General features: G+C 36.8%; 1 protein-coding gene across 1 annotated transcript in view; it reads left to right on the plus strand.

Moving 5' to 3' along the window:
• Positions 1–14,765, plus strand: part of LOC107676353 (CD276 antigen homolog) — a 21,119-nt gene that overhangs the window by 3,958 nt on the left and 2,396 nt on the right. The gene's annotated exons all lie outside the window — the stretch shown is intronic.

The raw sequence follows: 14,765 nt of genomic DNA on the forward strand, positions 1-14,765 counted from the left end.
AAAATAAGTTTTTGGATGTGTGCAGACCTTCTCTTTTGCGCGTGCAACGTTTCACTAGCTTGCTCACCTGATGCCCACGGCCGCCCTCAGTGCTCGCTAAATGCCAGCAACTCGCTTGCTCAACACAACCCAGCATTACAATATGCCATAATTCCAGCCAATCAAAGACCGAGGCTGCTAAATTCTGATTGACTGCCTTGACAACCAATCACAACATTTCTTGCATTACCTCGACAGCAGAAGAGGAAAAATATAGTGCATGCATAATTATGCAAGTTGATATTCTGATCATATTTTTTTCCAAGCACATTTTCCCAATTCCAAACAACATCAATCATTTAATTTTTTTTGTGAATGAAATGAATTAAAGAGCAATTGCGATCTGTTCAAAATGTGTATTTTCAAACTGTTGCTTATACAACTCATTTTGAGCTCCCTAGACAAATACATTTAGAGAACATATTTATGTATTCAAGTTGGTGCCTAAATTTTCTTTACTTGGTCTTAAAAAAAGTCTTAAATTAACCTTAATAAAACTTACAGAAACCCTGTTATTTGTAAAGCTCTTTTCATAGCGAGCACTGAGGGCGGGAATCAGGTGAGCAAGCTAGTGAAACTTTGCACGCGCAAAAGAGAAGGTTTGCACACATCCAAAAAGTTATTTTAAATGCAAAATTGATTTTCGTGCGTTTGAAATACTTTCTTCTTTGCGAGACAAACATTTTCTCCACAAAACTCAGTTCGCGCGCGTGCAAAACGCACTTTTGCGCGCTCAAAATATAATCTTTCGCGCGCAGAATGGTGGCAGAATTGTAATCCCATACGAAACGTGACACTGAACGAAATGAACTGTGATTGGTTGTTTGACATGTCAGTAAAACGGCCTCATGATCGGGCCTTGGCCAATGAAAGCTGCCATGGATTCCAGACATTCAGCCGTCAGTCTGAAGGTTTGGCTACGCGAGACTAGAGGTGCTTCTCAATACCCCTCCTCGTTTCCTCGCTCCTCTGTCCTCCATCCTATGACCCGGAAACCGATCGAGCTCAGCCATCTTGTAAGACATCTCAATTCTCTAATTGCACTGCGAGGAGGTGAGGATCGAGGAGTGAGGAGGCTTTCTGAGGAGCTATGAGCGAGGATACACAGGTGTATCCTTTGCGGAAGTGTTTTTCATCTAAAAACCTGACGCACGTATACATTCTCCTTCCCCTTCACATCTGTTGTAATCATTTTAATTTATATTTTACCTTTGCAGTTTAAATAAACCATACATTTCATATATTTCAAACAGGGCATCTTGCTTTATTAATATTTATTATGAATGTCTTAAATAACAAACTTTAACAACATAAGGGCAGATCCCTTTAGCGCAGCTGATGATGCTTTGAAGTGACGCTAAATGGAGTGAGGGTATATCATTTCACTTGATTCAACTCCTCCGTCCTCCCGTCTTTTCCTTGCGTCCTTCCCTCGCATCCTGAAGGGGTGGAGCTAAGACGCGAGGAAAGGAAACGAGGATGCACAAATAAGAATTGAGAAGCACCCTAGTTCTCACCAAGCGGCAACCTTCCGGTCTCTCTCGTGAAACCAACACGGACTGTCACCGCCGTCGAGCTAGGTGTGCGTGGTTTCAGCAACCAGCTTCCGCCGCTTTGCCCATTTTTGATTATCCGGGAGTGACGCGCTGCCAAGATGGCGACGGCCCGCTCCGCCCACTTTGAGCTTCAAAAAAGCTCTCCAGAAATCTATGGGTGACGTTACGGACACTACGTCCATGTTTTTATACAGTCTATGGTTCTAACCACAGTTTTAAAAAACGCTTAAAAAAAGTGGGCGTGGTGTGCTGCGAGTGGAGGGAGTCTGTCCTCGCTGCAGCCTGCAGCACAATGACGTAGCTGGACTATATCCACTACGTAGTGGATATTTTACGCACATGCGCTGTAGTACATCTCGAATAAATTCATATTTTTATTTACGTTTTAGCATTTTGCAGACGCTTTTATCCACAGCGACTTAGTCTAACGACTTGGTCTAAGTGAAGTCTAACGCAGTACGTGTAGCAAGGGTTTTTGACCTACGTTACATATCTACACAATGACCTACATTACATTACAATGTAAAAACTTTAATGTCTAAATTCATCCGCGATGTTTTCGTCTATACCGGCAACTTCAAAGCTTTATTTATTTTTTTATTTTTTTTGAATAGCCTGCATTTCATATGTTATCGCCAGGATGCACATCAGTGCTGTATCCATTATTATAAGGATACAACAAGCACTGTAACATGACTGATATGCAGACGTTGCACTGTAAATAGCTAATTATTATACATCACTCTATCAGAGTTAGCCTAAATGTCTTTTTGATTGTATCCATCATGTTTATTTAAATAAATTTAATTGGGGATATTAGATTAATGCCGATCCATTTTGTTTATTTAGATTTTATATTATTCTAATATAGCTATTACAAACATGTTCAACAATAATAAAACAATTAAAAAAACAACCATTAAATTGATATTAAGACTTTACCTCGCTAATAACGCCTCAGTCAGGTCAAAGAAATGTTTTATTAGTTGCTTTTCATACTATCGTATAATACAACACTCAAAATAAGTATCCAGAGAGAGAGAGAGAGAATTTGAATTTTGACAACCCTTTTATTACAAATCCAAAAACATAAACAAAAAACATTCACAATTCACAACACATACTTTTCAATACAATATAATGGGGGAGGGGATAAATAAATAAATCACAACAATACTTCTAAAATAACAAGTTCATCATTAGCTAATGAGCACAGCACATCATCACAGCACCATTCAATTTCAAAAATATTCAATGTACACATTAATTTATAAAAGTTAAACTCAATTAAAAGTTGTGATTTCACAATTTTTTTAAAAACTCGTATAACTTATTGATCTCCTTTCTGTTCGATTTTATTTCTCCTAGTTACATAAATAGCTAATTTTGCAATACCAACAATAAAATTAAGCAACTGACATTTGAATTTTTTTCTTCATAGTATACATACAACCAAGAATAAAATCCTGTTTTGTAAAATATACCCCAAAAGAGTCAAAAAGCGACTCTAAAAGACTAAACAAAAAAGAAAGTCTGTTACAAAACATAAAACAATGAAACACAGTCTCCCTTTCATTGCAAAAAGGACAACTCTCACTTACATTTGGGTTCAACATTGCCACAAAAGAATGAACTGCTACAGCCCCATGGAGTATCCTCCATTGAAGATCACCAACCCTTTTAGGGAAGGGAGGTTTATAAAGAACCCTCCACACTGGTTTTGTTGTCTCTGTAATCTCCAAAGTATCTCTCCATACAGTATCACTTCTATTTTTTAACCATTTAACATTTGTCACTTTCACGATACTTCTGTACAATACTTTTCCAGTCGCTGCAAATAAATCAATTTTCTCATCAATTCCCTTCTTCAACAAAGGATTCATGTAATTTGATGAGTTAAAATCAGGTACAATACATATATCTGGAAAGAAATCTTCATAATCCGGAAATAAACATTTCTCATTGTACTCAAGTAAATTTTTTTCTTGTGAGTTCAAAACCCCCTGCAGTTTATCTAAAAAAACGTTTAATAAATCGTACAGACTTTACTTTTAAAAAGATTGAAACTGTTTCTACATCTTTAAAATCAGGACCTGCATTATTTATAATGTGTTTCAATTGTAGAGATCCACTCCTGTAAAGCAAATCCTTAATACCTGGTGTTTCTTCACCAGAAACATCAAGACGTGTACCAAACACAATGGGCTCCTCAAGAAGCCAGTACAAAGACATCAATGGTTCCATCCACTGATGTTTAAACAAACTCCATATTTTAAAAAGACTTCGATAAAAAACAGGAATTCCTCTGAAATCAAGTTTTTTAGAATCCATTAAAAACAAGACAGTATCCAGGCCAAGTCCACTCACTCTGCGTAGAATACACTGAGCTACTGGTCTCCATACCAGTCTTTTGGATCCCAGCAAAAATTTCTGCAAAACTGAAGACGATACGCAGCACATCTACTTGTCAGATGCATTAGACCTTGGCCTCCATCTTCTTTGGCCAGAAACAGAACACTTGTTTCGATTGAAGGATCCAACGTAATTTGTCCCAAAAAAAGTCCACCATTTCTGCTTGAATTTTTGATAAAAAGCCAACAGGAGGATCGACGCATGCAAGTCTATGCCACAGGGAAGAGGCCGCAAGATTGTTGATAATAAGTGTGCGTCCTCTAAAAGACAACTGAGGAAGCAACCATTTCCATTTTTTCAAGCGTCCTATTACTTTACTGTGTTCTTGTTTCCTTTATCAGGGCAACTACGAGTAAGATGCCCCGATTTTTTTACAACCAAAACATTTGATTGTCACATCAGACGATGCAAAGATAGCATAATCAGAACCATCTATTTTAAATTTAAAGTTCATCTTCGCCATTCTTCAGAATCATAAACACCTGTCTCCTAAAAGACACGATGTTTCACTAAAGGTGATTTACATCCGAGCTGAATTTTTTTGATGGGAGAGACTATTCTGGCATATCGTGACAATTCTTGCACGATAACCTCATCTTTCACAAAAGGAGGAACATTTGAAAGTACTATTTTCTTGTCGGGAGTACTCAAAGGAAACACCGGCGTCAGTGAACCCTTAATTACAACACCATTTTGCACTATGTCATTAGCCTTCTCAATAGTGCTAAAAAAAAGCACAATCACATTATTCGTTCGCGAAGCTGACAATGTTTTCATGACTCACAGCATCTCCTGCCGCCAAACATACATCCTCCACGCTAACATTAGAATCTATTTTAACTCCATGACGTCGAGTTAAACTTTCAAAAACCATCGTGGTTGGAGTCGTCATGCTTTCCAGCAAAGTGCTGGAAGCAGACTATCCTCCCAAAAGATACAACGGAAAGAAAAAAGGAAAAACAAAACAAAACACTTACAACGAAAAAAGTTTGAAAAAACACTCTTACCAGCCACAGACAGCTACCACTCTCACCCACACTCACCACGCTCCGCACACTCACTCCCAGCATGCACTAGAGAGAGAGAGAGAGAGAGAGAGAGAGAGGGGGCTGGGGCGCTCTCTTAACGGAACGGATGGTTTATGTCTTTAGCCATTTATAATTGGTCTATCTATCTCCAGGGATTTCACTTGCATATAACACAGAAAAAAAGAAATGGTCATCTTTGTGTTAATATACCTTGTCCGTGTGTGTATTTATTTGCTGGACATGGGATTAACTGTAAAAACCCGGTATAACCCGGGATAACGGTCTATACGGAACCACGACTGACTGGATTGTTTTTCTTCTTTTTATTTTTATATGGTATAAAAATTATGTCGGCATATTTTAGTAGGCCTATAACTTTTATACTCTGTCACGTATAGCACAGAGAGTGGGAACGAAAAATAATATTTGATTCATGAACGAATTTTTGACCGAACTATCTTGACTAGACTATCAGAGGAAAAAATGAAGACAATAGTTACACCTCATTTTTTTAATAAAGAACAAACAAAATTGTAATTAGTAGAGTTTTATTTCTAAAACGAATCAAACTAATAAAAAATAAACATAGCTTACATACCCTTTCATTCAAAACTACGCCATCGTTGCTTAAATAAAGTTTGAATACACTACTAGTTTAAAATCACAGTATAATATAATTTGTGTAAGTCTATGAAACACACCTATATCTCGTAATTACAGTTTAATTTACATTAAATACTAGCTTCAATGACAGCCCCACTTTGTGCATGCACATTCAAATCCAATACTGCGCATGCTCGTCAAACATCCAATACGTATCCACCTTTTCCTTTAACGCGGAAGTAAGCCTATGGGTGAGACTTCCGGTTCATTAGCCGCTTTAGGGAAATAACGAGAAGAATAACAACGTGCAGTAAACGGTAAAACTGTGTTTATTATAATGTTTGTAAATATTTCGCGTCGGCATTAGGCGTTTCTGAATGAAATAAAAAAATGCGACCTTCTTTTCTCTGTAAATTAAGGGTGCACACTATTGCTGAAAAACACAATCACTACTTAGCAGTCAGATGTCCGGACAAAGGCACAGATCCCTAAACGACCATTTCTGCAGATGAAACTTTTTTTGTAGAAGCATTTTTTAAATTTGCACTAGCACCTCATGACTACACCACGTTATGTACGAGAGAATTTGTGGAATTTACAAAACATGGTGACATTAATTTTTAAGTAAATATAATGGGAGATATATTGCGTCACCAAATATTATTGAGGTCATGTACATATATTGCGCGATAAGTCGATATATTGATTATTGCGACAGGCTTATCCAAAACAACGAATCACAGCATCACACACGGCGGCCTAGAGTGAGCAGAGGCCGGTGGCTAGAGTTAGGATTTGACGAAGGAGCGTCCGGCGGGCTTAAGGCAACCACATGTGACGACCCCGGGCTGGACTCCGCTTCGTCCACGGTGAAAGCCGATCTGGCGATCCACAGCTCAAAGTTGTAGTATTTCCTCAGCAATTTCCTTGTTTTTCAGCAATAGTGTGCACCCTTAATTTACAGAGAAAAGGTCGCATTTTTTTATTTAATTCCTCAGATCTTATTTTAAATGTGTGCTGAAATAAATCCCAGAAAAGATCGATTCGTGGCTTTTGAGAATCGATATTGAATCGACGTCATTTAAAAAAACGATTAATCGAAAAATCAAATTTTTTGCCCAGCCCTAATCATTTGCATGTGTTTTTAAGCATTGTGGTTTAAAAACAAGTTATTTAAGCCATTGAAACGCAAATAACAGCACTATATGCGAGAGCTGTCTGTTTCGGAGCGTGATTTCTGCAATTGGATCGGATGGTTCGATTCAATCGAACCAAACAAGACATGTGTGAATACACCCTAAAACACAAATAAATATACAACCATTTGCACTCTGCATCAGAAACATATATGAACGCGCTGTTGCACCTCTGAGAACTTTTAAGGCTTATTCTGTGGCGTTTATATAAGCCTTTTGACGGGTTGTGTCACAGAGCTGTAAAAACGGTAATGCTCACCAAGTGAATGAATCACGTTTGTGCCGAACTCTTATTACAAAGCAAAAACAAACACTCTTCTTCGATCCATGAACGTTTCTCTCAGTTAATGTGCGCAATGTCATCTCACAGTCTGAAACGTCTGGCAAATCAACACATGCTGTTGTGAATAATTAAGCGAAGCGTCTTCTCATAGGATAAGAACGCGCAGTCTCATGAATAATTATAAGACACTGATGAGCGTCATCGAAGTACTATAGTCCTTTGCCACGTCACAAACTGTGATGTCAACACGATGTAGATTTTAAACTCGGAAGATGAAAATACGGCAAAAAAGCTAAAAATTAATCCGTTTTCTCAAACACTTAAAATCAATGGATGATAAAATTGTCTTCTATGATGTGCAACACAAACAGCTCTGCTAAAATCTAAGAAAAAGTAGTTTGGTGTAACCCGGAAGATGAAAATAGCGCAAAAAAGCTTAAAATTAACCATTTTTCTCCAACAGTTAAAATGATCGGATGCTAATATTGTCTTCTATGCTGTGCAACACAAACACCTCTGCTAAAATCTCAGAAAAAGTAGTCTGGGGTTTCATGACCCTTTAAGCAGGGGCGGAGCCAGGGGTGGCCTTTGCCTTATTGAAGATGGTTCTTGAACGATTCGTTCATTTTGAATGAATCTTTAATATGACTCGGAAACAACGAACTGTCTCAGAGAGTCATTCATTCATTTTGTGTTGACCACACATGCGCAACACCCAATAGAGTATTTGATAGGTTCTGCAAAGGAAATAGAAAAAATTATTAGTTCACCTCCTGAGTATTGCGGTCTTGGACAGCTAAGCATATCCCATCATGCACCATGTTCTGGAAATAAATCTTGAGTCTTTTTGCCAAGATCTCTCAAGATGTCTCGGAAACCTTTCCAGTGAAAAGATTAGATATTACATTTAATTTGGTAGTGAAACATAAAGTGTTGCACATCTTATTGGTGCAAAGATGAGTAGGCTGTGTGTTTTGTACAACATTTGCAACTGCTTTTTATCACTTAATTGGAAGCACCACAAATTACAAAATTGTGTGATCTATTATGCACAGTAAAAAACGTGTCAATTTAACACTACTAAAGATCATATATGGTCCCAATCTATCTAGTGTTAAAAGTACACCGTTCGTAGAGTTGAATTTGTAGTGTTAATATAGCACCTTACAGTGTAGAAAAATTAGTTACACTTGCTATTGTTATTCAAATTTTACACTATGGGGTATTTAACACCCCTGGTGTTGTTTTAACCCTTTAAGTGTTATTAATAAAGTATTCTTTTCAGTGCAAAAAAATAAATGCTATTGTATGGTGTTAATGTACAAGATTAGACATAAAATCAAGAGTCTTCAGACAGATGTATAAATTCCAACGTTTATTTAACATATGGGCAGTGGCAACTTTAAAGCATATACCAGATGTGTAGAGGTTAATTAGTCAGTGACATTCATTAAGTGTTGCACAGAAACATAAAATAGTTAATAAAACACAAAATCATCAAATTTACCTAGACATGAACAAATATGACAGGTAGATTTGAACAAGATTGCAGCAAGATACTTGTCGACGGTTGTGTAGCATCCATGAATGATGTTCCTCGTTGTCCCATCAGCGAGCAGGTATGGCTATGTGGTCTCTTCAAGATATTCTTCTTGTTAGTGCCTGCAGATCAAAGACAAAAATAACACTCAAGGTCAGCTCTCCAATTGATTTTATGTTAGTCTTTCATATACAACACATCTGGCAATATTTTGAGGCAGACAATAGGTAGTGACAGAAATGTCCAATTGTACCTTTTTGAAGATGTTTTTCAGCTTGATAGGAGGACATGTTTCCAGGTCCCTTGCAGCCTTGTGGTGATGGAATCAAATGAAGTAGCGGACAAATTGATGCAATATCGCTGTCCCATTCTAAATAACAGATATGACAACTTCAGCAAAAAATGCATGAACACAGGATATCGATAATGCATAAATATAGATAATCTTATTTCTGAAATATAGTCTAACCTTAAACTTCGGGTTCATCCTCCTTTACAACTGATTCCGAGGTCAATCGGGTCCTTAAAGGTCTTGGGAGAAGTTAGGAACTTGGCTTCTTGGAAGAAAAAAAACCATTCTGCTAAGTTGATTGTGTAGTCACACAGTGGCTCGGTTCACACCTGGCATTAGCATGCATCTTGGGTGATGCACAAGTGAACAGACACAAGACACATATGGCCACATTCTTTTATTACAGGCTTAGTTCAAATTCAAAAATGAAAATTCTATCGTTTACTCAGCCAAGACTTTCGTTATCTTTGAAACACAATTGAAGATATTTTAATAGAATATAAGATTTCTGTCCCTTGAATGACGGCCCACGCAACTACCACTTTGATACTTCAAAAACTTCATATAGAGATCTAATCCATAAAGAGAACTAATCCATACGTATCATGTGGTTTAGTCCAAATGTTCTGTTTATGTTCCCTGATCAATGTTTAAATGTGAAAAAATACAAATAAAAAATTCAATCTGTTCATTGTATAAAGTGATCGTCTCTTCAGAAAATTTGGACTAAACCGCTCAATCCATTTGGATTAGTTTTATGATCTCTTTATGAACTTCTTGAAGCATCAAAGTGGTAGTTGTGTAGACTGTCTATGGAAGGACAGAAATCTCTCAGGTTTCATTTAAAATACATTCATTTGTGTTTAGAAAATGAATGAAAGTCTTGCCGGTTTGGAATGACAGAGAGTGAGAAATTTTTAGGTCAACTAACCATTTATCTTTTTGCAGTTTGATATCTTAAATGAATTATTAGTAAATTCCAGGTGTGAACATAAGCATATATTGTGTGGCTGCCCAGTTAAACTTTAATTTTTCATATTAATTTGTGTGTTTTAAATGTGTACTGCACATAGAATAACATATAAAAGACACAGACTCACAATTCTGGCTTCATCTTCAGCATTCTGCTCCTTTCTTGAAGGGCGTCCAACACTCACGCTCAGCGTCATCAGACTCTCAGTTTGCAATCTTATGAGAGGAGCTTTCTTTACTTGACACTGTAGAAGTCTGGGCCAATTCTACTGAAAAAGGATAAAAAAAAAACTTATTTCAGTAATTTAATTTACATTAGGACTGTAAATATGGTAAAATAATTGTGATTACCCCTAATTTTGAGTATGCTGAGAACTGTATAATACGGGTGTCAAATCATAACTTATTTTTATTTACATACTTCATTCTAGGGTCAATAAAATGGCTGTTAAAGTTAATGGACTTAAAACTTTGTGCAATATTTACATGGAGGCCTAAAACAATTTAAGTATTTATTTAATCTGATTATTAAATACATTTATATAATTTTATTGAGTAATGAGTAATAAGGCATCTTAAAATGAACAGTGTACTACATTAGAATAAATTAACACATGTTTAGAATTTATCTTACTATTAATTTATTAGTTATAATGTGAAAAGGAAATACAGAAAGATTCAGACATATGTTTCTCCATTAAAACTTAACTTTGTATATCCTGGAAATATTTAGGACATTATTTAACCCAAAATAGCATGCCATATAAATTGATAAAGACTGGTTTCAAGCTAAAGTACCTGCATGCTCTGCCAGTGGGCACTGAAGGAAATTGAAAGACTGACGGATTTACAGTTTAACGTACTTTTAACTCACTTTCACGATGCTTGCATAAACGTAATTGTCATAAGAAAAACTTGATGGTGATCTTGACGCAGATAGACATGATATTCAGCACTGAGAACAAGCATCGCACAATTCACACTTAAGCCTAGGGCGAATGTAAGTTTTTAAGCGCGATCTAATTTCACAGTTTTGCATTAGATAACGTCAATTAAATGACTGATATATGTTCCGCGTTACACCACCACGCGTTAGACTGCATTGCTCGTTTGAAGCTGGCGCGACACGACACTTCAACACGGTGTCATGCATCACAAAAACGAAATTGTAAGTGTGTTAATGTTTAACAGTCCCACTACAGTTTCAAAGCATGGAAACAGTGTAATATCACACTCAATGCTTTCAAAAACAAATATAAATTTACCATTTGATGAATTCTCTCATATGAGAAGAAAACCGCCCAGATGTGGCTGCTTCAGACTTCAGTGCCAGACTCGTAGTAAAACCAGGCCTCGGCGGGAATGGAGGCGAGAAGATCTGTCAACGAACCAAAATGAAAGAAGCTAAACGTAAATATAACATAAATTGTAAACGTATTCTAAAAAATTATTTTACACATAAAATAACCTTATTTCAGGAAATCGAACCGGCATGAGAAACTTTCACACTCTTTTGTATGCTACATCTCTGCACCTCACGTACACGAACTTAACACCGTAAACCTGACAAAAACACTCGCAGTTAGTAATTTCTAAATGTGTTAACCACCAATCATATTTTGAGCAAAATTATCAACAAAAATGTTTTTCCCGTGTAATTTTATAAAGTGAAAAGCAATCCAACTTACCGTCTCGGTCGCTTGAAGATAAAATGGCGTCGTCGCTTCGCGAGGCAGCAGTCATTAAAGGGCGGAGTCCAGACAATTCGGCGGGTTTTTTTCCCCGCACTTTCAGTGTAAAAGTGAAATTACAGCATGTAACAACACTGAGCATGAGTACTGTTTAACACTGTAGATTGTTAATTCAACTCTTTGGGAATTAATAACTTTTAACACTGCAAATATTACACTGCTGATTTTACTGTGTAGGGACTACTGAACAGACATTTAGATGTTTATTTTACATGCAAAGTATTGAAAATCAAAATGAAGCTCTGTAAACACTTGCATTTTTTTATAAGTGTGTCCCATCGGGTAATGAAAAACTTCTACACACACTTGTGGTGGTCTTCATGCTCACTTAAGCACTTGGGCCAAATACGTCATAGAAGTAGACACATGGTTAAGTGCAAAGACCACAAGTGTGAGTATTTGGACAAGCCCTTTGGGTCTGAGTCATCATATAGGCTAGACTTTGTAGTCTGTGCCGGGAACAGAAATGATTAATTCACCTCCTGAGCCTTCAGGTCCAAGTCGTTCGATCTTTTGTCATGTGGCATGTCAGCCGCTTCAGCCTATGGGGATGTAATGTGACAAAAGAATAAACCACTTGGACCTGAAGCCTCAGGAATGGCGAACAGTATATACGATTGGAACAGTTAAAACAACTTGATTAAATATGGAGGCGATTAAAGCAGCATCAAAACTGCGCATGTATGTAATTGTTATATATTTAAGAACATGGCTAAGGGCTGCCAGTGCTAACTCTCACGCAATTGACACTGTACTCACGCTCTCACACCATACGGCCATTTAGTGCCAGTGACATCTGTCTGTGTGAGTTCTTGTTTTTTATATTAAGCAATATCAGACAAGGAAGAAGAGTGCTGTTTTCCCTAATAGCAGCACGACTGCAAATGTGATACTGATTTTATTCAATTCAAAAACAAGAACTTAATGTTAAGTGACTTACATTTTAGACACAATATTGTGTGTTTTTGCTCTATATCGCCAATGAAAATTGTTCCAAATAAATCCAGAACAGAGTAACGCAGGTGTTTGGTTTCTGAATGAATCCGTATTCTGAAGGAATCGGCTGAAGGAATGATTTAATTACCCATTCATATAGGCTGGATTCCACTTTGTTTTTTATGCCCTTCCCTCACTAACTTCCCTCCGTCTCATTGACTCATATGTGTGGCCGCTATGCGCCCTTGATGCGCACTTCTGCCGAGCCAGCACTCACGAAAGTGTGGAGCTGTGGACTCAGAGGAAGACCATGAGGGTTTAGGGTGTGATTTGGGACTGGGCCTTAGAATCCGCTGAGTTGATTTATTAATTACATTTTTTCTTTTTTGAATTTGTTTGGCATTCTATATGTATATAATGGCATATGTATATAGTTATGTTTGGATTGTATTAAATATTTTAAAAAAAAATTAGTATATCATAGAGTTGTTTGGGGTCGGGGAAAATTAAATGCGATATGAGGTAACGTCACAATTATGTTGCATTGTGATATACAGAGCGGCCTGAAGTGGACTCACTCCCTCTGTCAAATTCATTCCTGAATGGATCAGTCCTTTTAGCGAATCAAATGATTCCATGACTGTCATTAAGACAGTGACTTGCTGCCACCTACTGGCGGTTTCAGTTTCATATTTAAAAACATAATTTATTTGTCCTGTTCATTTCATATTTCTATGTTCAAAATGTTGTATTTACAACATCAATTCCATAACATTGTTCATGCATTCATAATTGCTTTAAGTGCATTAATGCCACCCCTGATCTGCATTAAAAAGTCTGTGCAAGACTCTGGCATCCACCAAATATGAACATCCAGTAATTGTGGAAATTTTAAATAGTTTGCGGTCCTTGGAGGCACAGAATTTTAATGTCATTTTTTGTTGGGTACCAGGGCATTGTGGTATTAAAGGGAATGAACAGGCTGATGCAGCGGCTAAGGAAGCGCTATCTTCAGAACTTAAGAAATGCCCAATTCCACCTTCAGACCTCAGACCTGTTATAAACACTTATATTTATAAGAAATGGCAAGCTGAATGGGATAAATGCACAACAAACAAACTATACAAAATCAATCCTGTAGTTGGTGTAAAACGTTGTTCCCACTTTGAAAATCGATGGGATCATATTGTCTACACTCGCTGTCGAATAGGACATTCAGACTAACCCATAGTTTTCTGTTGGCGGGTGAAGATCCTCCTTTGTTTTTTTATGCCAGAATCCATTATCTTTTTAAGCATATTTTGATGGATTGTAATAGTTTAAAGTCTGTCAGAACTCATTATTTTTCTGTTGACTTTTATGGCCAGATTTAGTTTTAGAATTTTTATCCATGATCAAATTTAAAAACTTAATTTAACTTAACTAACCTCGTTCTCACCATGAATATAGCCAAGGTAGCTTGCATGGCGTTAAATCATAAACAAACAAACAAACAAACAAACAAAAAGTCTGTGCAAATACATCTAATGCCACTTTAGATGCAATATCTGTGCCACCTCCGTAGTGCAAGCATGGATTATGTTTATAGTGATTGGTAACAGCATATAGAATTTGACATAAAAGATGCATACATTTAAAAAGGTTAGAAAAGTCAACCAAAAATGTTTGGACAATATCTTTTTATTTTTTTGGTGGATCTCGAAGTAAATAAATACTAAAGTTAATTAAAAAAAAAAGTTTTCTAAATAAACCCAATCACTAATCCACCACTATCCCAATTACAATTAAGTACAAATTAATTGTATTCAGTTGTGTAGAACTTTATCCAGTACTTTATAGTCATTTTTATGTTGAAAAAAAAAATATATATATTTCTGTGCTACCCCAGACCCCATACATTATGGGGACCAACTGTCCAATACAGGTACTTTTTGACGGTGTGGGACATTTTTTCCCCCATGAGGAAAACATCTTAGACATCATATAGAATGAAGTTTTTTAGAAAATGTAAAAATATCAGTATTTTTCTGTAATGGGTAGGTTTAGGGTTATGGGATAGAAAATACAGTTTGTAAATCATGTCTATGGAAAGTTCCCATAAAACATGAAAACCTCTCTCTCTGTGTGTGTGTGTGTGTGTGCGTGTGTGTGCGTGTG

This window comes from Sinocyclocheilus anshuiensis, unplaced genomic scaffold (genome assembly GCF_001515605.1).
Source record: "Sinocyclocheilus anshuiensis isolate Anshui unplaced genomic scaffold, SAMN03320099.WGS_v1.1 scaffold4015, whole genome shotgun sequence".
NCBI lineage: Eukaryota > Metazoa > Chordata > Actinopteri > Cypriniformes > Cyprinidae > Sinocyclocheilus > Sinocyclocheilus anshuiensis.